The 25732-nt window shown below is 39.0% G+C and overlaps 1 long non-coding RNA gene across 10 annotated transcripts in view; it reads right to left on the bottom strand.

Annotated features, from left to right (window-relative positions):
- The window catches only part of LOC113917993, a 167919-nt gene that overhangs the window by 95926 nt on the left and 46261 nt on the right, over positions 1-25732 (bottom strand). For 7 of the 10 annotated variants that reach the window (XR_003518407.1, XR_003518409.1, XR_003518406.1 and 4 more), the window contains 2 exons: positions 21880-22084; positions 20773-20878 (listed from right to left, as the gene is read on the bottom strand). This is a non-coding gene — a long non-coding RNA (uncharacterized LOC113917993). Of the gene's footprint in view, positions 1-20215; positions 20448-20772; positions 20879-21879; positions 22085-25732 lie in introns of those variants that run through there. The other 3 variants (XR_003518412.1, XR_003518413.1, XR_003518410.1) reach the window with 2 other exon arrangements.

Here is a 25732-nt window from a genome sequence, read left to right as displayed (position 1 = left end):
TATAATCAGCCACCGCTCACATCCCGGGTGCGTCAGCTTTTTCTGTCCACAGGTCCTGACCCTGTACTTTAATAAACCACCATTTTGCAACAAAGACATCTCAAGAATTCTCTCTTGGTCATCAGCTCTGGACCCCAGCCCACCGAACCTCACTTATATTACAAACCCCATCAATAGGTATATAAGTATTCATTTCGTTCTCCTTTTGATTAGCCTATATGTTTAAAATTTTTCATAATAAAATTGGGAAAGGAAAAAGCGAACCTATTAAAAAGAAGCAAAAATAATTATCCAACCCTGGAATTTATACTTTTGATTATGTTTTCATATGTATAAATTATTCTGTTGTGGATGGATTTGCACCTATTTAACTTCTGTATATATACCATGTTTTTCCACTGGATGATTATGGTTTTACTGGACAAATAATAGTCTATAAGGAAAAAAGTTAAAGAAAATTTAATAGAAAAAAAAAGCACATTTATAAGAAGTCAATTTAATTCTTGAACATGCACTTAAAAATGGCTTTCTCGGGGCTATTTTATGAAATGAGGTCCCTACTTACACTTTCCCACATGTAATTTTCAGTATTTGCTTCTATTTCTTAACATTTTCAGGGTTCCAGTACACTAAATCCAAGTGGATTTTGTTTGGCTCTAGTTAGAAATTTCAAGCTCAAGTGATCTGCATCCTACTGACTGAGCTTCCTTTTCTCTCTTTCTTCTGTTTTCATTCTTCTAGTGGCTTTTGACCCTAATCCCTAACAACCAGAAAAAGAGTTGACTTTCATTGTATTTTAAAATGATGCTTTGAAGAATGACAAAGTCACCACAAACTGGGTGGTTTTAGAGAAATATTCCATGAATGTTAAGTTATTTAGCAAAGCAAACCAAGATTGTATCAATAAATTTAGTAAGGCCTGTCAAATAGGCTCTCTAGAATTTCAAAAATGAAGCTAAAGTGCTTTAAGAACCTAAAGCACTGGAATTATGTGCACCAATCTCATTCATCACACAGAAGACTGATAAAAAAGACTTTGAGACTGAAAATTTACAAATAAAAATAAAAAATACATTCAGGAAAATCTGGAAACAGTAAGGTTTCTTGTACCTTTGTAAACAAGGCATGCCTTAAAAAAAGTCAGATTAGCCTCAACTCCATCTGGTACAACCACTTCCAATCTCCCCTTCAACAGCCAAGAAGTATTCACTCCTACAATACAAGAGACCTACTTGATGTTGACAAAAGTGCCTATCTCCCATTAAGTAATATTTTCGGAACATCTCTGTGAAAGGATAATAGAAGTCATGGAAGACAAAAACTTTTAATTAACATTTAGAGATAGTACAATGGGAGAGTCCCAGGAATGCAAAATACATTGACATTTTTTGTGAGCTTCTCTCAGTTTTGCCATGCTGTTTTTGATAGTTCGTTCTTTGAGAAATACATCTCAGGGGTCAAAAGTATACTCCTGACTTCCCTCATGGTCTGAGTTTAAAATCCTGAATGCCCTGCAGTCACTCCTTATACAGTTTTTTACATGCAGAACTGCAAATGTGTGTTTGTCAGTCTCTTTTCTTGAAAGCAAGAATAACATTAAAAGGCTTTAAAATAGGGGAAATAGGTGCAGATATGAAAACACTTTTTGCTGCATAGAAACCTGCGCAGTGGATCAAAATACTGTCTATAAGAGAAACTTTAAAAAACAAAACAAAACAAAAGATGCTGTTCTAATATCGGGGAACCTGTACCCAAAGGAAGCAGCTGGATAACCTGGCTTTCCTTCTCCTTTTCACATAAATAAAATCTGCTTGTCAGTAAAAAAACACATCATGATCATTATTGAAAGAAGTACAACCAAATTCTCAGGACAGAAAAACCAATATATTAATGAAAAGCAAACCCTGAGGAAAAGAAAGGCAACAGAACATATGACCTACTTAGTCCTCATTTATATCCATACCTGCAATCCAACATACTGAGCAAGAGAATGAAAGCCAAAACAACATTGGAGAGGCAGACAGAGGGCTAGATGACACTGAACCTTTCCACCACAGTAGGGACATTGACTGGATATAAGTGAACTAGGAATCCACTGACAACTTTTAAGCAGGGAGATGGATGATATGTGCACTGATGGGTGCAGGACAGACGATGCGAAAAGAGCAGAGGTAGGAGGTAAAAGAGGCAGTGAAGTCAGAAATCTTCTACAGTGGTCCAGAGAATAACAAACAAATACCTGGTTAGAGAACTGGAGGTAAAAATGAAGAGAAGTGAGTAAAACTAAGAGAACTCACCAACCTCCAGAATACCAAGGGCAAGTTGCAAGAGGACTATGATCCTTGGCTTCTGGCTTGAATAACTACACGGAAGCTGGTGCTTTCCTGATACAGGAAAGAGCAAAACACAAAAGGAGAGAGAGACAATCAGGAGTTTAAGATGCTTTGATACAACGTGGCAGAGATGTAGGGTATGCATTTGGGTATAATAGCTAATAGTTCTTGATGACTCACTGTGCTCCACATTTAAGAGCTTCCTGTATTGTTCTGAACTAAATGTTTATGTCCCTGTGCCTCCCAAATTCATATGCTAAAATGTTAACCCCCAGGATGATGGTATTAGGAGGTGGGGCCTTGGGAAAAATTAGGCCTTGAGGGTGGAACTCTCATGAATGAGGATGAGTGCTCTTAAAAGAAGACACAAGAACCTGCCCTCCCTCTCTGGTCTTCTCCGTGTGAGGACACAAAAAGATGGTACCCATCTGTAAAGCAGAAGGGGACCCTCACTAGGCAATGAATCTGCTGGTCCCTTGATCTTGGACTTCCCAACCTCCAGAAGACACATGTGAGACAGAAATGCTTGCTGTTTAAGCCACTCAGTATTCTATTATAGCAGCTCAATCTAAGTCATGTTAACTAATTCTGGGCTCATACAAGTTTTCATATCATTATGTATCCATTTTTCTGCATTAACTCATTTAATCCTCCCAACAAACTTACAAGTTTTGTACTATTATTAAACCCACTTTTTATACAAAAATAAAACAAAACAAAACAAAACAAAAAACCTCAAGCATGCAGAGGTTAAGAAACTTGTCTAAGGCCATATACTTGATGAGGGGCAGAGCCAATATTCAGATTTGGGCAGTTCTTAAATTCAGCTCAGAGAAGAGGAGGTCTGAAACAGAGAAATCCATTGTGGAATCAGTTGATAAATGGTATTTATAGCCATGGAAACAGAAGACACAATATAAGGAGAGCATGTTGTTAAAGGAGAATGCAAGTCCTGTGAAAAGCTAATATTTGAGGTCAATTAGAGGAGCAGGATCCAGAAAAGGTGCCTAAGGAAGAAAGACCAGAAAGGTGGGAAGAAAACCCAGAAGTGTGGTGCTTTGCCATCCTCTCCAATGTCGTGTGAGTATATTCAGAATGGTTAGCTTGGTTTAAAGTTTCCAGAAGAAGGAAAAAGTCAGAGGAAGAGGAAAAGCAAATGAAAGAAATGCATGAAAATGTAATCAAATCAAATACGCTTGTCACAATATAGGGGCAAGGAGTGGAATTCTAAGTCTCAAATAATGAGTCAGAATCTTTGTTTTTCAAATGAGAAGCTGTATGTCTAGCACAGATCTAGTAACCATATTTTCCAACATATGGTTGAAATTATGGGGACAGCTGACTTGAAGAGTATTCCAAAAACTCCAAAGCACAGAGTGACCATCACGTGGGGGATAATGAGTGTGAGCTCCTTGAAGGAAGGAGTTTCTCCTCATTCTCAGAACTTGGAATAGAGTAGACACTTAAAAATGGTCTGATACATTGAACATAACACAGAAAGATTTATTCAGAAGGTAAGTAATTTTGAGGAAAAAATACTATTTTCCTATTTTTACTTTTATTTTTAATGACACGAGATTTGCAAATTTTGCCGTCTGAAGTAGACTAGTTTTACAAAGTTTTTGTCACTTGCTTTTGCCCAATGTCATACCAGTCAAATAAAACCTTCAGTTCTGCTAACACAGCTTGAATCACTGGTTTTAAGTCTTATTATTTACAGAGGAGAGTTCAACCTTTGAAACAGTTCTACTGTTATATCACACAGTAACAAATGTTCAATAATGTTTGACATTTAGGAAGCTAGTATGTAGATTTATAAAATTCAGATTTACAAGGGGAAAATGTAGATTTCTAATTATAACAGCTTAATTACATTTAAGACACATATTCAACTATACTGAAAGAAACATTTCTTTCTTATAGTTTATTTGGAAACCACAAAGAAGTATAAATTATCACAATCTTCTTTACATGGAAATTTTGAGTCACTCAGAAAGAGAATGTCATCTCCTATGTTTCTTAAGCACAGAAACATTTTACTGATTTTCCACAAAATACTTTCACTAGAATCAAGAGAAGCTTGGATTTTTAACCTGTCCTTTTCCAAAAAGTGATGGAAAAAATGTTTACTGCAAGACTACTATGACTTTTGTAAAAACTTCCTCCACCAATATTTAAAGAATTCCCAGGTGTCATTTATATTTTGATAAAATTTTTTTTTTTGGGCATGGGGAAACAGAAAGTAGCAAAATGGAGAAAACTAATGAAAACAAATAGATCTGTGCTTAACCCATCTCCAGGTTGTCAGGTTAAGAGGAGAGCCCCAGAGGCCCCAAAAATCCAATGTCTATGTGTCTCCTTAATATACAATATGTGCTTAAAAGAAAGGTAAGAATAGGGGGCCTAACTGGCTCAGTCCATAGAGCATGCAACTCTTGATCTTGGTGTTGGAAGTTCAAGTCCTACATTAGGTGTAGAGATTATTTAAAAATAAAATCTTTCTTTAAAAAAAGAGAAATTGGGCGCCTGGGTGGCTCAGTTGGTTAAGCGACTGCCTTCGGCTCAGGTCATGATCCCGGAGTCCTGGGATCGAGTCCCACATCGGGCTCCCTGCTCAGCGGGGAGTCTGCTTCTCCCTCTGACCCTCCCCCCTCTCATGTTCTCTCTCTCTCAAATAAATAAATAAAATCTTTAAAAATAAATAAAGAGAAATTTATGAATAGAAAAATGTGTAATTGATAATTTTTTTCCCAAGTAACAGTTCCAGTGAAGATAGCAAATAAAGGTGTTTTTCCTCCACTCTTCTCCTTCAGACCCATTGAAAACATCAAAACAATGGAAAACAAGGGAGGAAACACCATCCATCAAGGAAATGGCCATGTTTTCAATGTCTGATTTGGGACCACAGCTACTAAATGGTGAAGGATAATGAAAGAAAATGTGTGCTACATCACACTTGGAGCAGGATGTAGTTCTTTCAAAATGAGTGTCATGGCCCCATGAGGCATAGCCAACAAATCAGTCACGGGAAAATGAGTGAGCATCAAGACATGGTCAGGCCCTGGGGACTAAAAGTCACAGGTTGATACTGCAGAAGAGAGTAGTACTGTTGGAGAAACCATGCTGACACTCCATTTTCATTCTTTCTAGACTGGTCTGACAGCTGAGGAAGATGGATGCAGAGAAGCAGGGAGTAAGAGAGCAGATGGAGAGCATGTGATCTGGACACTAACCTCTTACATGGAGAGCTATATTCTCAGCATAAGGAAGTGAAGTATTGGGTGTTTACAACTACACATCTAAGGACTAGTTTTATTAATTTTTTTTAAAATGCATAAAACGATATAGTTTTAGAAATAACTGCCACAGGGGCTCCTGGGTGGCTCAGTTGGGTAAGGGTCTGCCTTCGGCTCAGCTCATGATCCCAGGGTCCTGGGATGGAGCTCCACGTTGGGCTCCCCACTCAGCAGGGAGTCTGCTTCTCCATCTCCCTCTGCCCTTCTTGTGCTCTCTCCCTTTCTCTCAAATAAATAAATAAAATCTTAAAAAAAAAAAAAGGAAAGAAGAGAAAATATCTTCCATAGCAGAACAGGTTACCTTGTGAGTTGGCCTTAGAGAATGCTGTTTTTCAAGGCTGTGAGAATACCTTTCTGGTTTGAGTTTGGGGTTATAGGGACATAAAGAGGGTGGCCAAGAGCTGAGAGTCCTGCAACCTGAAAAATCCCTCAGTCCTGAGCAAATGAGGATGGTTGGTCAGCTTAGAGAAGAACCACAATTCCTCCAAGATTCCTCAGTGAAGAAAATCCTAAAGGTAGTATCAGGACTTAATTTGGAAACTGCATTAGGAGAGAGGAATTAATCAAGAGAATATGGTTTAGGAAGAGATGGGACTCAGGTAACTGCTCAGAAACACCAAGGTTACAGAAATCTGTCACCATACTGAGCCCTTTAATTTACCCACTGGTAGGCAGTATGGGCTCTGAGAAGCCTGGTGTTTGTAGTAAAATGATTAGTTGATTTCTAAGCAGTTAAGAAAAAACAAAAAAGATCCTGTTGTTGAAAAAAGCAACAAAGATATAAGAAATCAGAGAAGGCTACAATTGTCAGATCAGTTTCCAGAAAGGCAACTGACACGTTCCTGAGTAGTGGCAGAACAAATTTTGGCAGTGAAAGCATTAAGTTTTATGAAAATGTCCAAAATTATTTTCCCTTGTATGACTAATTTTATTGTTCCATTAGCTGCCTCCCTAGAATTCTCCTCTGGAGAAGTATTAGTCATTACAAAATAAATAAAGCCCTGCAGCCCCTCCCCTCTAGCACATGACATGGAACAGTTCCCATGACTGACAGCCCATGCCTGCATCCATGCACTCTCAAGGCTTCAGCCAAAATTTTTAAACCACAAGTTTGTGATGACACCAATTAAACCCACTAATGTGCTTTCTTCAGCACTTGGCAACCCAGGGGAAAAGGACCGCTTGGTGGACCTTGGGCTGAGCATTGGCAGTGGTGGTGAGAAAGGGCTTGAGGAGCTACTGGAAAAGAGATTAAAATGATTGACTACAGCGTCCAGGCTAGAGAGGGAAGGACAAGAGGGAGCTGAGAAAGTGGGGGCACAGCTAACAATCAAGTCCACCATGCAATGGAAAAGCAAGTTAAATGTGTAAAAAGTTGTAACCGAAGGATGGAATGTCAAAGTGCAAGGTTTCAGAGATAAAACATCGTTTAAAGGTTCAGACTATTGGCATGAAAATGTGTTGCTAAAATTGAATGAACCTTGTTAGAGGTAGCTGGAGGAATTCCTAAGGGGATGGATGGGTCAATATGGACACTGAATTTTGCCCAGAATTTTGTCAGAAGGAAAAATGAGCCATGAAGAACCCTATGGCGTTTGGAGAACCATCAAGACAGTCCTATCCATGTTTCAAGTTTTTGCTGTAGTTCATAACTCTTATTAGAGCAACCCTGAGTTTTGCATGTGGGGAAAAAAATAAAGACATATATCTAGGGAACCTAAATCTGGGGGCTATTTTAACCTACATATCACTGTATGCAGTACTCAGAAAACTGCATTAAATATTCTAAATGCTGAAATTATAACTGGAACTCAATGTGCAAGATTTCCTGGCTTTGACTGAGCAAAGGCCTCAGGGATAAGACAGCCAAAGGATTACTTAACCTGACCTTGAAGTGAAGCCAGTCACTTTAGCCATAGGATAAATGGAAATTTATGGAAGAAATGACTAAATGATCACCATATGAACAGTTCAGAAGCAAAAGGCAGAAGTATCATCTTGCGCATGTGTGCACACATGTGTGGTGTTGTTCTACAGCTGGGGGTGGGAAGAAAAGCAAATTCACTTGATTTAGATTTGGCTTTTTCAACTTTTTAGACCAGTCATGACCAGATGTCCATGTAGCTAATTCTCCTTAAGGTTTGTTTTGTTTTGTTTTAAGATTTTATTTATTTATTTGAGAGAGAGACACACACAGCAGAGAGAGAGCACACGAGCGGTGAGGAGGGGCAGAGAGAGAGGGAGAAGCAGACTCCGGGCTGAGCAGGGAACCGGATGCGGGGCTTGACCCTGAGATCATGACCTGAGGTGAAGGCAGACACTTAACCAACTGAGCCACCCAGAAGCCCCATCTCAAGTTTTGTATCTCTTACCTTGTTTCATGCAATTTATTATCTCCCATTATGCCCTCAGTGTAAACGTTAGCCAAAATTACAGACATAGAAAGGAGAAGCTGAAAACCACTATTTCAAGAAGGTTGTCTTAGTAAGAACAGCAAAACACATTTACTGCATGCCAACCTCTCTTCTGAGTACTTCAAATCCATCAATTTATCTAATCTGCACAGTGGACTTATAAAGTAGATACCACCATTATCCTCATCATAGCAGTATAGAAACTGGGCATGGAGAGCTTAAGTAACTCACCCAAAATGAAGTCATGATTTGAACCTGGGCAGTTGGGCTCCAGGGTCCTTGTTCTTAACCACTAAATCAGTGGTTTTCAAAGGATGCTCCCCAGACCAGCAGCATCACCTGAGAATTTGTTAGAAATTCAGATTCCTGGGCATATCAGATCTACCGAATCACAAATTTTGGAGTGGGGAGCCTAAAAATTTGTGTTTTAACAAACTCTCAGGGCACCCTGATGCAGGCTTAGTTTGAGAACCATGGCAACACACTGAGACAGCATAGGAGAGGCAAGAGGGACTTAACTCCTGCAAAACCAGTGGTCTGGGGCAAGAGTTAAAAGCTGTCATACACTTAGAGACAAATACCTCCTTCTGGGAAAACAGTCGTTAGGGAGTAATGGTTGTCTAAGGGAAACTAGAAGTAACAATGTGAAGCCTGCTTGCACAAGTATTTCTATTTTCCAGGAGCCCTGAAAAAACGTTGACCATGGGAACGGCGTCCTGTGATTGTCTTGTGCCCGCTGAAAAGTAATGACCACAAGATAATGGCCTTGGGACTGAAAGATGCTTCCCCACTCCAAGCCCCTCACCCTCTGGAAAAGTGCCTTTATCAGTCTTGCATGCCACCGCCTTGGAGAGAGCAACATTCATCTTTCTTGTCCGCTCCCTTGTATACAAACTATCTCTAGTAAACCCCAGCTGCTTTCCTCCTCTCCAGTTCAGTGTTCATTTCTATGACACTGAGACTCAAGAACCTGGTCTAGGAGTCCAGTAACACCTCCACCCTGTGAAGCAACCACATGTAGCAAACTTCCACAGGTAGGAATGGCCATGCTGATAGATTCTCCACCTGTCTCAGGGGCTCAGAATAACTGTTGTTTCACAATTTCTAGATTGAATTTTTACCCTCAGGATCTGAATTCTCCTTAAGGGAATTCACTTAAAAACCCACAACAGGGTGTTTGTGGCATAAGCTGTTAGTGTGTGGGTTAGAATAGAAAAAGTTCAGTTCCTCTCTGTCCAGCATGGTTTTCACAACTGCCCATTTTCAGTTTCAATGGGAAGGGTTGCGGCCAACAAGCTGTGTGTTTTAAGTCACAGAATCCACTCCAGGTAAAAAGTAACTCCCAACCTACAGGGTTGCATCTACAAATGCAGCCACATCCATCTGGGAAAATACCTGCAGTGTAACCCCAGGTGGCACTCTGCCAGATCATTTCAAATTTTGCATAGAAAATCACCATGAAAAAGTGACCTTCCATCATTTTCAGAGTTTCAACAGTGTCTTTCCAAATCAAATTAAGAGATAAAATATCATTGGCTCTGGCTAAGCTCCTGTATTTTTTGATATTCTTTTTGCTCAAATAATATGTCTGCATGAAAAGACTAAGAGAAAGTAAACTACCATATGAACAATGTCTGTCTCTGACAAGTGGGATTATGGTGGTATTTTTGCTTTGTATCCTGTCATATCTTATGTCTTGACCTCTGTCCTGAATTCCAGACTTACACACCGAACTGCTCACTGAATACGTACTTATATGTCTGATAAGAAACTCAAACATAACACATGAAAAAACAACCAGTTGATTTCTAGCCCCTCCATAAAATCTTTCCACTTTGTTTTCCATCTCAGGTAAAACAAAACAAAACATAAAACAAAACATCTTACAAATGGCAAATGCTTGGGCCAAATCTTGTCTTCATTTTGATTCCCTCTCTCTCACAAACTATATCCAATCTGTCAGAAAATTTATTTGGCCAAATATATCTGGAAGGGGACCACTTTTCAAAAATATCCAGAACAGGACCACACAACTACCCTTATCCAATCTACCTCTTTCCCTCACCTGATTTTCGTGGTTGTCTCCTTGATGTTCACCTTTGCCCCTAAGTCTATTGCCTGAAAAGCAGTCCAAATGACCCTTTTGAAACATGTCAGATCATGTCATTCTACTGATCAAAAATTTACAATAGCTGCCAAAAATTGTGAAGAGTCTGAGATCTGATTTTACCCTACTTACAAGTCAACAAATTAGCCTATTACTCTTTCATGGATGCAGGCAGAAGGCACAAGACTCCTGGGTCCAAAATAAAGATTTTATTATCCTAGCCTGGCAAGTAGAATGAGCATCAGCCTATTTATATCAGTTCCTCATCTCTCCCAGATTCCAAGAAGGCAGCAAAGTGTGCTAAGTGATCATGGATATAAGCAACAGCTTGCACTGTAGGAGAGGAACACTAGGGTAAAGAAAGCCACCATTTTATAGCAAGCACTAAGCAATCCTGCTCTTTGTCCTGGAGGAAGCTAGCACTTCATCCCTCCAGGTTCCTTATTAGAAACAGGACCCTGAGAACTGGCCTGGGGTAAGACTGCTCAGGGCCTTGCACTCCTGACATACTTGGTAAGACATACAGGAGGACAAGAGCTCCACAGAGGGCAGTTTCTCCCAATGATAGCTTCCCACGTCAGTCAGAACAAAATGCAAGATCTTTGTAATGATCTACAAGGCCCTGCACTACCTGCTTTCCTCCACCCCATGTCTTTCGGTCTTTCCATGCTGCTATCACTCTGCTCATCACTCGCCCTACCTTAGCCATGCTAGCTTCCATGTAGGTCCTCACATATGCCAGGCACTAGCCTGTTCAGGGTTCTTGGACCTGCTGTTCTTCTGCCTGGGATGATCTTCCCCCAGATATTTTCAGGACCTTGATCAAATGTCACCTTCTCAGTGAGGCCTTTCCTGACCACCATATTTAAAACTCCTACCTCCAAGCCTCCTGGTACTCCACTTCCCCCTGCCCAGCTTTATTTTTTTAATTTGCACATATTACCATTGGAAATACTATGACATATTACATATAATCTAGATGTATGTATGTACAGAAATGTGTGTAGGTATAGATATATATAACTGATACAGGTGTAGTTTATCCTAATCTCTCCTCCAAAAGGAGAGGAACTTTATTTTTTTGTGTTCACTGCTGGATCACCAGGGCTACAGCTCAGAGTAAGTGCTCAACAAATATTGAATAAATTAATGCTTTTGCCTATTTTTCAAAATTTTTAAAATAATTACTTTTATAATCAGAAAAGAATGTTACTATTTATATACAAGAATTTTCTAAGTATAACAAGTAATTTATTTATGCACCCAAACAACTCAGTCAGACTCCAGCCATATCGCTGGCTGAGTTAAGAATAGCTAGGAATAGGGTGCCTGGGTGGCTCAGTTGGTTAAGCAACTGCCTTCGGCTCAGGTCATGATCCTGGAGTCCCTGGATCGAGTCCCGCATCAGGCTCCCTATTCGGCAGGGAGTCTGTTTCTCCCTCTGAACCTCCCCCCTCTCGTGTGTGCTCTCTCTCTCTCATTCTCTCTCTCTCAAATAAATAAAGTCTTTAAAAAAAAAGAATAGCTAGTAATAGTCGACTTTACCAAGCATTTACCATATGTTAGCACTTTATAAATTAGCTCATATAATTTTTACAAAACCCTTGTAAGGTATCATCCCCATTTTACCTATGAGAAAACTGAGGCTTAGTTAAGTAACTTGTCTAAGATCATAGAGCTTATAAGCAGTGGAATTGGAGTTATGAACCTGGGCAGATGTGAGTAAGGAGGGCCTCTGCTTGGCCATGCCTTCTTCAAAATTGTCTAAGCTCCCCTCAAGTGCCTGTGACCTATCAGGTCCTGCAATACTGTCTGGGCAAAAAATGCCCTGAGCCAAGATGAAGAACAGTGTGGGTCCTGAACCCTATTTCTTCTCTTCTGAATGCTCTCCAACTCTCTGTCCTGCATTGGGGTCAACTAGATCCTGAGAAGCTTCGGAACTCACACTTAGGGGTTCTAGGAGAATGCTGCAGACGTGGTTTCCAGGACAATGGCCTGACAAGGGGGTCACTCATATAGACTAGCACAGTATTTCTTTCTTGGGATCTCATTAGAATGGGCCACAAAGAAATGGCTGACTTGAGTGGCTTTTACCTCACTCACAGGCCAAGTCCCAGGCTCAGGGCTACTGCTAACACTTAGCCTTGAGCCACATAAGTGAGCTCTTGGATCATCTCTTGCCTGACTGTATTTCAACCATAGTGCCACTTACTGTTTATAGCACCTGAGGACTGTGGAGGCAGTGGTATTTTACCCTATGTGTCTGCACCACTGGCACTTGGAACAGTCCCATGACTCCTTCCTTGGTGTCTATGACCTGCTCCCGGCGGGGGCGGGGGGTCCAGAGACTGTGGCCCCATGATGCCCATGGGCCTTTGCATCACCGTCCTTGCTGGCCTCAGATTGGCATGGGGACTGTGATCTCTCCTGGGTCATTTTTCATCCATGACAAATAAGGAATGGACCTTTCTTGTAAAAATGCAACTGCCTTTTTGCCTTGCCCTTGGGACAAATCTCTCCTCCCTAGTAGTGGCAACATCTGGAAGGTACAGGTGCAATCCTCATTAAAAGGGAGCATATTCTTAGAAGTAGTCATTGCAACCTGACAAGTTACAGAGAAGACATGATTAGATATGTATTTGTACTCATCACAAATACGTATGTGGCACTGAACAGTGCAGAGTAATAATGTAGGATAGTCACTGGAAGACAGTATTCATGGGAGTCACAATGGATGATGTAAGCAGCAATTAAATAAATGATATTAGAGAATTACAGCAGCAAGACATTCTCCATTGTTTCAGTACAAACACGTCCCCAAAAGCCATGGCCTTATGAGTTGCTAGCTCTCTCTCATGGTGAGAGAATAAACATAAAGAAATGGTTCTCAGAGTTGAACAAGTAGAGATGATGTCTGAACACTGTAAAAAAAAAACTAGGACCAACCTTTTATTTAATGTCCAAATAAAATATCAGTGCAATCAAGCCACCCTCTTCCTTGTCATTGGTCACTCTTAATATATTTGTGGAAAAAGGTGTTTTTATCTTTGTACACTGCAGCTGTTTTTCTGTTGACATTTCTACAACATTAAATAATGTGATTGCTGTTAAATTCCACTATATACCTGCCTCTGTAAATGCCCCTCCCAGCCTCAAATAATCAGCAACTTATCTCCTGATAGTTAGATCCCTGCTGGTCAACAGCTGACAATTCTTTTCCAAATTATCTTCATTTTCCTATTTTTTACACCGGTTAGCAACCTTCACTTTTTCACTTTCTCCTTCTGCAAATAAAAAGCTAAATCAGAAAGAATACTGTCAGTATTTTCTAGCTGCCCTAACCTAGTATATCCCACAGTGTAATCTTCTGACTACCTTAATCAAAATCACTAGACAGCTTTTATTTTTTAAAATTTTTTTTAAAGATTTTGTTTCTTTATTTGAGAGAGAGGGAGGGAGAGAAAATGCACACAAGCAGGGGGAGCAGCAGAGAGAGAGAGAGAGAGAGAGAGAGAGAGAGAGAGAGAGAAAGCAGGCTCTCTACCCAGCATGGAGCCTGATGTGGGGCTTGATCCAAGGACCCTGAGATCATGACCCGAGTCGAAGGCAGACACTTAACCGACTGAACCACCTAGGCGCCGCTAGACAGCTTTTTAAAAATACAGGTTCTTAGGCCCCATCCCACTCTACTAAATCAGCCCCTTTGGGAATATGGCCCAAGTCATGCACCTTTTTTTATGTGTTCTTTTTTATTTAATTTTATTATGTTATGTTAATCACCATACATTACATCACTAGTTTTTGATGTAGTGTTCCATGATTCATTGTTTGCGTATAACACCCAGTGCCCCTTTAAACAACTCAGGTTATTCTTTTGCATTGTTAAAGCTTGGGACCACCAACCTAACCATGAGGCAAAGGCCAAACAATAGCCCAAACTGCCGCCCACCCCCCACTGATGTCAAAATTTATAATATGTAGAGTCAAGTACAAAAGCCACCACAACCATCCAATGTTGCTCCAGCTGGTGACACAAAGTCAGCTGCCAAATACAACTGTGCTTTATAAATACATTTGTTTGCATTTGCTATGTTGTTACAACATGAAGTCTGTGCACATGCTGCCCTGTAGCCCAGAATGTCTTGTTGACTAATTTCTACCTCCTTCTTAAGCAGACTCCTCAGGAAAGCCTGTCCTGGCTCCTCCTGCCTTTCCCTTCAGAAGCCTAGTCTCCTTTTTGAGACTGTCATCTCCTCCAAACTCTGAAGTTCCTCAGAGCTTTCTCTCTCCAACAACTTATGACCATACTTGGCCCATAGTAAGTACTCACTAAGTATTTGTTGAATTAATGAACGAAAAACAAACAAACAAAAAACTGGGAAGCCCAAGCCTGAGTTATTTGGCAAAGTTTAAATGAAACCCTTTAAATCATCTAAACGCTGCTTCAGAATGAAAAATGTATGAAATCTACCTCCAAATTTTACTGATCTCCTTCTGGAAAACATGTGCTGTGTACAGAATCAAAAGAACTTTAATGCAAGTCAGATCTTTCTTTAAAACATTGACAGTGTGGAGATGGCAAAATGTTACATTATTAATAAGATTGAAAATTCTTGATGTTAGTGTTTGGTCTTCTGAGAACCAAAACTCATCATGTGTGGCATTCAAAATTAACATCTGCTCTTTCAACCTGTTTTGTTGGGTTGTGAAATAGTCAGGTTTCTTCCTTCAAAGTAGTAGGTGTAGGATCTCCAAGTTGAGAGTATTTTAGGTGAGGCCATAGACGGGTGGTTGTTTGTGAAAATTGGATGACTGATGGGGACAGCTGACTAACGGGGGTCACCACAGGTGGTGAAAAGAATAATCTGGTCCTTCTGGAAGTTTTCCTAATGCTGACATTTCTTCTCCTGGGCTAAGAACTCCTGGGATCACTTCCCTCCCGCTTCACAGTGGGCTCACCCCCCACACCCCTACCCTCTACCCATGCCCACGACAGAATCTTTCACTGAAGAGAAATTTGGTTTTAGGTATCCCCCAGAATGAAGATATTTAAGGAATGGGTTGTTTTAAATGGGTAACTGCCAAAGAAAAATAAAAAACCAGATCAGAAGAAACACAAAAACCTTAAAACAACTAGAATTATCCCCATATGAAATTAATGCTCACAGAATTTTCTTCCAAATTATATACTTCCATCAAAGAAGTTCGAATTATCATCTTCCAAGGTGAAGGCAGACTTTGATGGGAAGCCTGACACCGTCCAAAAAATTTCTTCAACCACCTCTTTTGTGCTCCACATTCCACAGTTACATGTTCACTTACTGGTTTAAAACTTTTGTAGGTTTTATTTATTTATGAATCTGTAATAGTGTTTATGTATCACAACATATCAGAGTGAAGATCTCGGTCAGATCTATTTCTGAGACCAAAGACATGGTAATGGGGGTAGGGGGTAAGGAGAGGATGGAGGATGAAAAGCAATGTTTGGGGCTATCTGGGCTGCCCGGGGTGAGGGAATTAAGAGAAGTCTTCAGGCCTGTTTCATTTACCTTGGAATTTCCCCTGTCCAGTCCTACTCAGAGTTTGTACAAAAAGCACAGCTTTTCACCATATGTTCTTTGATTCCCTTTGCTAGCAACAGCCCCCATATATCAAAATGCTTTTGGTATTCTTTAAGAAGTTAATGTTCTTTAAAAATATTTTTTAGTCACTGCAGCACATGAGTCCAAGTTCGGACCAGAGATCTAAAGTCATGCTGGGCATCTCAGTGATTCCAGAAGAGAATTGACAAAAGCAATAAAAATGGGAGAAAGGAAAATGTGATGAAGCCTCATTGGTGTCAACTGAGCTTTTCCTTTCACAGTCTGTACAAAAGTACACATTTTCCTACAGAAATAAATTCTAGTAACTATTATATATCCACAGGTAGAGAAGGCAGGTATTACCCAGAGCTTCATTTTTACCATATTGTTAATTGTTCCATCAAAGACTCCAGTGTAAGTGATTCAGTTACCCACATTTCCCTATGCCTAATATCTGAAAGACATTCAGAATATTAGGGCCTCAAAATTTTACCTTGCTGCCCCTTGAAAGCCTTTCCATTCTTCCTTTTCTCTCTTCTAACCCTCTGGCCCAGCGCCAAATCTCTTCCTTCTGCCTATTTGTTATTGGGGCCAAGTTCTTTAATGTTTTTTATTTTCCATGAATTATCTGACCAAAAAACTGGGTATGGTTAAAATTAAGTTCCTCTGAAACAGTTTAAAAATACTGCACATAGAACTTAATTAGGCTAATAAATAGTTGGGATATCTACCATCTTTAAGATACTGCAAATGAAAGATATAGGAACTTATGGTCTAGTGAGGAATTTATAGTCTTGAAGGAAATGATAGCCCATCGAGAGAGGAAGACATGGCAATGTGGTTGTGTTATGAAAGAGGAACAAAGTGTATAGGGGCAGCGAGGAGCAAGGTGAGATTTCTGTCTAAAAGAGGAAAGGAAGTTCTCATAAAGGAGGGAGATGATGACTCATTGAAATAACCACCATTTTGAACACTGCTACTTTGAATGATCATTGTAAAAAATATCTATGAACTAGATTCTTCTCTACATATAAGTTTTAACAAATCATTGAATGACAGGAAAGGAAGTTAGTTAAGTTACTAAATGACTATTTTTACTATGTCCTGACATCTGTTAATAACAGATAACACTTCTCTGAAAGGCAGTATTCAGGTTCAATGCCATGCAGAGGGTGTGTTTGAAGTTAAATACACAAGGAAACATTGTATACTTATACAGCAGCAGCATCTTCGAAAAGACTGTCCCAACATCAAAGTCAAGAGCCAAAGCTAAGAAAGGAAGCTGGGTGTACTGGAAAGGGCATGGATAGGCTTTGCCAATTAAGAGACCAGAGTTCAAGCCCTAGCTCTACCACTTGTTAGTCCTATGACCTTTGATTCAGGTACTTTATCTTTTTCTCAATATTTTTAGTTTTTTCCTAATAGAGAAGTGCACACACCTAAATACTTAAATACAGTTTCTGGAAAAAAAAGTTACTATTGAGTCACAAATAATTTCTTTAATTTCTTTCATTATATAATCAATCTCCCACCCCCCTCACTATGTTATTCAAGCTGAATTATATGCACAGGCAGATTGGCTTGTAATCCTACTCAATGAAATTTTTACTAATAAATCTCTTACATAGTTCATGGAGCAATACAGAACATTAGAGCACTGCCGTTGGAAATGAAGAGGCAGAGGGAAGGAATCAGTGCTCAGTGTAAAAGTTGGAGGAGAAAAGAGAAGGTATGGAAAGTCCTGAACGAAGCAATAAGAAAAACTTTTCATAGGTCCTGGAAGGGTTTTTTAAAGATATTATTTACTCATTTGACAGAGAGAAAGAGAGCACAAGCAGGGGGAGTGGGAGAGGGAGAAGCGGGCTCCCTCTGAGCAGGGAGCCCAATGCAGGGCTCAATCCCAGGACCCTGGGATCATGACCCAAGAAGCCAAAGGCAGACACCCAACCAACTGAGCTAACCAGCTAACCAGTCCCTGGAAGTGTCTTTTTAAAGCCCATATTTTTCCTAGAGATTTCCTAGACATATCTGCCAAATGGTACCTTCAAGTTGCCCTGTGTGTGCAAGTGGTCTTGATTTGTGCCCTGAATTTGCCTCTTCAAGGGCTTTAAAATTATAATCACAGCTCTTAAAACATCACAGGAACCTGGGCAGTGATCATTACACCCCACAAAGCATTCTACCCACAAACTATGTCCAACCCAGGCTGGGTTTCCCCTTCACCCAGCTACCTAATGACAGACCCAGTTTTAATTCAGATTTTGTAATTCCAATCACTGGGCACTCTAACTTCAAGCTTCTGGAATGCCCCTCCTCATCTTTCTTAATAATATCACCCACTTTGTTCTAGACAAAATGCCAAGTGCTTTCTCTGCACTCCCTTGAATACCTATAACCTCACTACAAGTTAGAAAAGAGCAGGCTCTCTTTACAAATGAGGAAATAACAAGGCTCAGAGAGATTAAGCCATTTGCCCTAAATCAGTGAACACCAGAGCCAAGATGTAAACCCAGGTACACAGGTACACTATTCAGTGTACATGTCAAACTAATGTTATGACAGTCTTGTTCTCCACTGAAATTCCACAGCTTTCAGTCTCTTATTTGAAATAAAATATCCAAACACCCTCTCTTCCTTATCCACCATTCCACTGTAAGGTCCTCCAGAACAGAACAGAGGTCGACTTACTCTGTATTTCCTACCACACCTAGCAATGCAAGAGCTCAGACCTATTTTTTTTAATATTTTATTTATTTGAAAGAGAGAGAGAGAGCATGGGGAGTGGCAAAGGGAGAGGTAGAAGCAGGCTCCCCTCTGAGCAGGGAACCCAATTACATTTGGGGCTTGATTCCAGGACCCTGGGATTGGAGCTGAAGGCAGATGGTTAACTGATTGAGCCACCCAGGTGCCCCAGCTCAGACATATATTTAAGTGATTAGCACCATCCTTCAAAAAGCTATCCCAAAGAAACCCAGGTCAGACCTTTGGGACTCCAGCACTTCACTCCTGTTGAAAATTAATAAATATGGGATGCATCCAAATTAGCTGGATGTTCAGACTTCCATGGGAAGCAAATAGGTAGTTTCCTGTTTAGGGCCTTAAGGCCTCCTCAATCTTTATCAGATCAGTTCAGTCTCTTCTGTAGCTCTAAGGGAAATACTGGCTAGGACAGATCTCTCTCTGGACTTAGGATTCATATACTTTTCTTCCATTAATGTTCCATTAAGGTTCACAGGTGTCTGTTTTTCCTGGTAGCTTGGAGGATGAATACACAAAGCCGCCGAGTTGGCAAATTTTATCATTTGAACATCTTTTATCAAGGGGAGGAAATAGACTCAAGCTAATATCTAGTACCCTCTTATCATAAAGTTTCAAAGCAAAATGAACATTTTTATTCTTTCCTGAAGAAATAAACTGTCACAGGACAGTTTATTCCTTTTTCGGCTAGATGTAATTGAGGATAGACATATAAATTTGTCTCAAATGCTTAATAATCCTTATGCACCAGAAACTCAGAATTATCTCTTTTGATGGGCTAATATTTGGGCTGTGAATCACTGTTTCAGACAAGCAGACCATTAAGATGAATTTCTAATCTATAGTAAATGAAGATGATGGAGTCTAAAAAATCTGGAGAAGCATTTAGCACCACAATTCCCTAAATCTCATGAGGTGCCTAATTCTTCTCTCTGGAAATATTACAGGTGAAAATTCCATCAATGGTTGTTCATGTCTGCCTCAGGGCCAGGATATAAGCTCTCATTCATTTGGGCAATTCCCTTGGAGAGAAGGAAACTAACTTCAAATGATTTGGTAATCACCTCAAAAGCATATCTGTCAAAGTGAATCAGCCTGAAAGCTTAGAGAAGTATCTATGTTGTTACTGCTTTGTTCAAATGAGCAGAACCCTCTTCCCGCAGAATTCTGAAAACCTGGCTTCTTCATTTCCTTCAAGCCTTTCCTAAAAGTCACCTTCATGAGGCCTTTCCCCCCAACCTATTGAAAGCTGTAGTCTTCCCTTCAACCATCATCAGTCTTCCTTCCCTAATTTGCTTTTCTCCAAAACACTTACTACTGGCTAACAAACTATATATTCATATCTTCTCTCACTCCCTCAATTAAAATGCAAGTTTCATGAGGGCATTTTTTTTCTTGCTATGTCCCTAAGGCCTAAAATGGTGGCTTTGGCAGATACAGGTACTCAGTAATATTTATTGAGTGAATGAGTTAATGAGTAAATAATCTAGGCTAGAAATCTTATTAAAAGTAAGGCCATGAATTCAGAGGTGTCAAACAATAATATATTTTCCTATAGTTTTTATGGGCCAGAATTTATCTTTAGTAAAATCACAGATTCCTTTTTAAAATATGTATATGCCCATAGTCCATGCACTTGGGAAGCAGTCAACAAAATAGAATGTTCCAGGAGTAAAAACATGGCTTTTGAAATTTATCCATTTTTATTTTTATCTCTCAAGCAGTTGCTACAGGTGATAACTTGAGTAGTCAAAAATATGGCACTTTCTGTCCTGGAGCTTAATGGAAGAAACACCCAGCTGAGAACTATGAAGAGCAGTTTTGATTTGTATGCATGTGCATGTTTGTGTATATAGAAATATAGGGGGGAAAATGTAGGATGGAAAGAAAGTCACTCTAAAGTTGTGTGCTTGAGTTTCCCAGATTGGATAGTCTCTTCTTTGTGGGGAAAGGGCATGCTGTGAGAATAAAAGTAAAAAGAAAAATCAATTTGAAAAAATATATAGATTTTGTTATTGCTAGGCTTTGCACTTATTGCTGATAATAAGGTTATATACTTTGGCAATCTGTTTTATTTAACACTTATTTTAGAAAAATGTTAGACCATATTGAATACAAAATGTTTGAAAACATTTTGACAGATATGCTTCCATTGACTTTGTCTTGAAGAAAAGATGGAAGAGGCAATTTTGGCTTCCCCCTATATTATGAAAATGAATTAGCCAATCTACAAATTTCTAATGTGTCTTAAGCAACATCAAAATGAATGGTAAATAAACTTACCTATTAAGATTTAGTTCACTATTTTATCTTGGTCAGCATCAAATTATAGAATAGATTTTTCTGTGAAAGTTCTGAAATGATAGGAATCCATCCATCCATCTCCATCCTTGAATATAAATGACCCAAGAATTATAAATTGTAGTATATCCATATCAAGAAATAGGAGAACTGACAATTCTAATAAATATGTCTACTGTTTCCAGGCCATGGTGGAAAGTTTAGCCAACTCTTTGATAGACAAATATTTTGGGTTTCCTATCTTCAGTAGAAACGCTGGCTCTGAGAAACCTCAAATATGCAGAGGAGTTAAGAACACTGCCTTCCAGTTTGGTTCTGCTACTAACTAACTACTACATGTAGTTTGGCCAATCTGTATTCTCTGGGACTCAGTTTCCTTGTAAGTAAGAGGAAGGGGATGAACTAGATTACCATAGAAGCATCAGAGAATATTAGAAGTAAAGGAGCTTTAGGGATCATTAATCTAACATGTCTACGTTATGCAAGAAACAAATTCTAAAGTGCCTATGTCTGTTGGCTATGATAATTTTATTATTAATCTTTCCAGTCAGATTTATAGTAATTTCTCACTCACCCCCCAAAAATGAAATTAAGTTTTCTATTTAAAAAACATGAGTAAAGATATTCTCCAAAATAATTAAGATGTGTCGGGAGTAAATTTCTAACCTTTACATAGCAATGTTAGTCTTAATCATTCCCTGACTTGAAATGTTTTTCACTTGCCTAAGAATGTAAAATGGGTATTAAAATGTAGTTACATATCATATACCCTCCAATTAATTCTTTTTGGGGAACAAGAGATGATGACAAAATTTATTGAACCTCTATTATTTGAGAAGCACTTTATATTATCTTATTTAGTTCTTAAACCACTGATCACAATCATCATTTCCATTTTGTAGACTCGATATTAATGGAGTTAAATAATTTGCCCTAAAATATATTACCAAACAAGTGAATTGCAAAGCTGGGATTCAATCTCAAGTCTGACTGGCCTGAAAGCTTAGGGACTTTTCACTATTCCACATGGCCTGACTGAAGAGAGAAAATTTTTATTTCAAAATTCTTGGGCAGACCAGGGCTACCCACCTTTGGATAAAAGCTGCACAATAACTTAATGACTTGACAATGCACAGAGAGAACAAGATGCTTGGGTCAAGGTGAAGGAATCGTTACTCAGCTCTCTCTTCTTCCACACCAAAATAGAAATTAAAAAAAAAAAATACTAAAAAGTACAGAGCCACACTCAAAAAAAAAAAAGTGAGAATATTCATGTTGCAGAAGAAGAGGAAACCTATAGCAAAAGTAGAAATTAAAGTATTACAACCCAGATGGAACTATAACCATTATATATGTGATGGCACTTCAGGGACCGTGCAGGTATAGAAGTCAAATCTGCCATACACACAGCAAGGGACAAGAAATTCGCTCTCCATGTGAGCCTAGGAGGCAAGACCATCCTGCCTACTCATTTATAAAAGCTAAAATAGCTCTACTCATTCACACAAAATTACAGCATTCCATTTGAGCACAGAAAGACTGTATGAGATCTGGACCAGTATTGATATATAACTGAGATAGATATTAAATTTTATCAAATATTTTAGCAACTATTTTGGATTAAAGTCATTCATATTATAACAACAGATGGATGTTCTCTAGTAATTTATAAATACAAAATCTAGCATTAAGCTTAATAGGAAAACACTAGAAGATGATAATTGGCTTCTAGCTAACACATTTAGACAAATAAGAAAGAAATGTGTCATACAACTTGAAGGAAAGAAGCTAAATTAACATTACTTACAGATGATAGCATTATAGAAATTGAAAAACGAAGAGAGTCAACATTAAAACTATTATAAACTACAAGTCTTCGATAAAAAACAGCCTTCAATAAAAACCACAATGATTTCAAAAGCGTAATGTGAGAGAATATACACAATACGTTCAAACAAGAAAATATAGCTACATGATAATTAGCAAGAAAAATGAAAAACTTCTAAGAAAAAAACTTTACAATGCTCCTGAGAAACAGAAAAATATTTGATCAAAAGAAAAACCTACTTATTCTTATACAAGATTTATAGCACTAGGTTATTAATTTTCCCTCAATTAGTTTACAAATCTAAAAGCATCCCAACCAAATTAAGAAAAAACTTTTTTTTAATGAAACAAGCTAACTCAAAAGTTCATAGGAAGAATTATACAAGCAGTAATAGCCACTACATCGTAACACTTATGTTATGGAATGAGCTGTGTCCCACCAAATTCATTAGGTTGAAGCCCTAACCTCCAATAGCTTTGAATGTGATTGTACTCGGAGATAGAGCCTTCAAAGAGATGATTAAGTTAAAATGAGGCCATTAGGATGGACCCTAATCCAATCTAACTGGGTGTCCTTATAAAAAGAGGAGAATAGGGGGATACCCAGAGAGACCGAAGGCTGCTCATGCACAGACAAAAGGCCATGTGAGGACACAGAAAGAAGGTAAGTATCTACAAGCCAAGAAGAGAGAACTCAGGAGGAACCTCACCTGCCAACACCTTGATAGAGAACTTCTAGCTTCCAAAAGTGTTAGAAAATAAAGTTCTGTTTAAGCCACCTACTCTGTGGTATTTTTTTATGGCAGTCCTCACAGACTAATACAATACATTCCACACAAAATTAGTGAGCATAAATGTCAGGCAAATATGCTTATGAGTTAGGTTTTTAATAATAATTGATGTTATTCATAATCTGGCCCTGAATGTTGGAAACAATCATAAATTGTAGAGCCAAGGAGAGCTACTCGCTTAAGTTACTATGGGAATCACCCAAATGTTATCTACCCACCGAAAATTCTGTTAAAATAACAGTAATTTGTTAAACTGGTTAAATAATTCAACCCACAGTATTTTTCCTCCTAGTCTTCTCAGTTACCATATATAAATAAATCAAAGTATTTATTGCCTGTTCTCTAGATACAGATCAGGTAACATAAGGGATATAAAAAGATTTCGTATGCACAAGATCCTTTTACTTTCATTAGGGAAATGAGACCTATGCCAAAAAATGTAAGCAAGAATAAAATATTCCCATATAAAGTAATACTTGTATGTTGGCTAACTGAACATAATAATAAAAAAGAAAAATTAAAAAGAGTAATACTTGTAGATATTTTAAGTTGTCATTCTTATTAGTGGACAGTTTCCCAGACTTTAACATCCGTTTTTTTAATTTACAATTTCCTTCCTTTCTCTCTCTTCCTTATTCCTTGAAACTGTGATCAAGTGTTAGTTTCTATATAAAACCACTTTGGGGCACCTGGGTGGCTCAGTTGTTAAGCGTGTGCCTTCGGCTCAGGTCACGATCCCAGGGTCCTGGGATCAAGCCCCGCATTGGGCTCCCTGCTCTGCGGGAAGCCTGCTTCTCCCTCTCCCACTCCCCCTGCTTGTGTTCGTTCTCTCTCTCTCTCGCTCTCTCTCACTGTCTCTCTCTGTCAAATAAATAAATAATCTTAAAAAAAAAACCTGCTGCCTTTTTATTATTTTTAATTTCAAGTTTTTATTTAAATTCCAGTTAACATTCAGTGTATTATTAGTTTCAGGAGTAGAATCTAGTGATTCATCACTTACATACAACACCCAGTGCTCAGCACAAGTGCCCTCCTTAATGCTGCCTCCTTTTCAAAATGTTTTTACCTTGCCTCGTGAGTGTCCATGAAAAGAAAAAGAATATACTGTCACTACTGACTACAAGATGTGGTTTAAAAATTTTATATTTTAGGGACACCTGGGTGGCACAATCAATGAAACATCCAAGTCTTATTTTGGCTCAGGTCATGATCTCAGGGTCATGAGATGAAGCCCCCCCCAACCCCCTTGGCTCCATTCTCAGTGGGGAATCTGCTTGAGATTCTCTCCCTCTCTCTGAAATAAATCTTTTTTAAAAAAAAAATTTATATTTTACTTTTCTACATTAAATTACAACTAGTTATCATCTCTGAAACCTGTAATCTATGTTGAACAAAACAAAAAAAAATAGTTAACAAAGAACTTGGTAAATGGATAAATGGTTATAATTCCAAGAAGCCCCAGTTGGCTATTATTTAAAGGAATATTCTGCTATTTTAAGAATTACTGATAGCCAGTATTTATCTTTTATCGTTCCAAACTCCTTAACCTTGTATGCTATTTTAATCACAATTCTCATAGCCCATTTTTTTTGCCATTTTCCTCTATTGTTCCCCTTCAGCATTACATATTTGCTTCCCTTTGTAGTTTATTTGACCCATACAGATCTTATTTTTTTAATTAACTCCACATTGTTACGTTCTCATTAAGCTTATTTCATATGCCTAGCATAATTTTGACTCTTATTTACCCCTCAGTGCAAATTTCTTCACTTCCTCAGAGTCTATATTTGTTTTAAGACCAAAAAAGAATAATTAAAACACAGTTGAACCAATCGAGGAAAAAAGTATTATTTTTAGATACTAGCTTGCAATAAGTGATTAAAAAAAAAAGTCTTGAGAGAGGCGGAGCAAGATGGCGGAGGAGTAGGAGACCTAGATTTCGTCTGGTCTCAGGAATTCAGCTGAATAGGGATCAAACCATTCTGAACACCTACGAACTCAACAGGAGATCGAACAGGAGAGTAGCAACAACTCTCTGAACAGAGAAGCGACCACTTACTGGAAGGTAGGGCGTGCAGAGAAGTGAATCCGAGGCGATATTCAGGAGGATAGACGGCGGGGGAGGGGGCCCCCGACGGCCGCTTCTGGCAAGTGATAGAGCCGCGGAGCACAGAATCGGAACTTTTAGAAGTTGGCTCAGCGGAGGGACGTTGCTGCAGTGGCTAAGCGGGGGGTGGAATCCTCCCGGGACAGTGTGGTCTCAGGACCCTTGGGGTCACAGAGAGACCGGGGGTGCCTGAGTGCGGCAGAGCTCCCAGGTATCG

The sequence above is a fragment of the Zalophus californianus genome, chromosome 1 (assembly GCF_009762305.2).
Source record: "Zalophus californianus isolate mZalCal1 chromosome 1, mZalCal1.pri.v2, whole genome shotgun sequence".
NCBI lineage: Eukaryota > Metazoa > Chordata > Mammalia > Carnivora > Otariidae > Zalophus > Zalophus californianus.
This window is presented reverse-complemented; position numbering and strand designations above follow the sequence as displayed.